This window comes from Mizuhopecten yessoensis, unplaced genomic scaffold (genome assembly GCF_002113885.1).
Source record: "Mizuhopecten yessoensis strain PY_sf001 unplaced genomic scaffold, ASM211388v2 scaffold4033, whole genome shotgun sequence".
In the NCBI taxonomy this organism is placed as follows: Eukaryota; Metazoa; Mollusca; class Bivalvia; order Pectinida; family Pectinidae; genus Mizuhopecten; species Mizuhopecten yessoensis.
The window spans coordinates 41,667-43,242 of NW_018405342.1; the positions used below are offsets into that span (position 1 = coordinate 41,667).

The following is a 1,576-nucleotide window of genomic DNA, read 5'->3' on the forward strand; positions in this document are numbered from 1 at the left end:
TGTCCTGCTGCATCGAGGTCGTGTTGTAGTTTTAATGTGTCTTCTTTGTTGTTTATTGTCTTGTATATTATGCTGTCATCTGCAAATAGTCTAAGTGTGCTGTATTTCATGTATTCGTGGAAGTCATTTATGTAGATGAGGAAGAGGATGGGGCCCAAACAGGTTCCTTGAGGGACCCCAGAGGTTACTTGTATTTTGTCTGATTGTTTGCCCTCAAGTACTACTGTTTGGGTGCGAAATGAAAGAAAGTCTGTAATCCATGCGTGTGTGTTCCCTGTTATCCCGTAGTATTTGAGTTTGTATTGTAGTCGTTTGTGTGGGACTTTGTCGAAAGCTTTGGCAAAGTCCATAATGATGATGTCTGTCTGTTTGTTGATGTTGTTGTTTGATGCGAGGTCGTGTATGAATGTGGTGAGCTGTGTTTCACAGGATCTGGAGGATCTAAAGCCGTGTTGTAGGTCATATAATATGTTATTGTTCTCCAGGTGTGTCATTGTGGCGCTTGTTATGATGTGTTCCATAAGTTTACATGTGATGCAGGTAAGTGAAATTGGTCTGTAGTTCGTTGGATTGTACTTGTCTCCTTTTTTGTATACTGGGTTGACGTTTGCGTGTTTCCAATCTGATGGTAGTGTTCCTGTAGTGAGTGAGCGGGTGAAGATTTTTGTGAGAATGGGTGCTGTGATCATGATGTCACTTAATTCTTTTCGTTAAATTATAGGTGTATTTTAAAAAGTATCTAAGCAGATATTCATAGTCTCTAACCATATTAACTATCTCAATTCACAGATTTGTGTAAAATTACAACATTGATCCCAATTGAAGTCGATCGTCATACAGGGGTTGCCAGCTCATTAATTCATTATTTGGGGGGGTTTCGATATAAATTTCTTATGATAATTATATTTTATCAGAAAAGAATGGTTAGTTATACAACACTGAAAATATTAGCATATAAAAGCATTATATCATTTATTGTAAATGATATTTCTGACTGGTCAATACTATTATGTTTAATCAGTTGTTTTATAGCTTAATTGTTGACAGATTCATAACAGTATTGTGACCGACAAGTCATTGTCATTTGATATAAATAAATATTGTGACAGGTCATGGTCATTTTCATATAATAGGGTAATGACCATGATTTGTAGTCACAAAATTGCTATCATTTTCAACATATTGTCAACAGACCTAAATAAGTATACTGCTGTAAACATACAGTGTAGTTTTAGATCTGGGGTCACCCTAATGAGTGTCCTCCGGGTAATGAGTGTCCTCCGAGGTTTTTGCGCGCCCGCGAGTTCGTTATAAGATTTATTTCACTTATTTCTTCTGATTCCTAAATATTGTTCATATATCTAGGTGTGTGCAAAATTTAAGTTCGATCGTAACAGTACAAAGTACCGAAATACGTCGATAAAAATGCATATTTGGGAAGAATGAGTGTCCTCGGAGGTTTTTGCGCGCCCGCGAATTCGTTATTAGATTTTTTGCACTTTTTTCTTCTGATTCTTAACTATTGTTAACTTACCTAGGTGTGTGCAAAATATCTGGTTGATCATAACAGTAGAAA

The 1,576-nt window shown here is 36.4% G+C and overlaps 1 protein-coding gene across 2 annotated transcripts in view; it reads right to left on the reverse strand.

Moving 5' to 3' along the window:
- The window catches only part of LOC110448407 (F-box only protein 40-like), a 7,405-nt gene that overhangs the window by 3,512 nt on the left and 2,317 nt on the right, over positions 1 to 1,576 (reverse strand). The gene's annotated exons all lie outside the window — the stretch shown is intronic.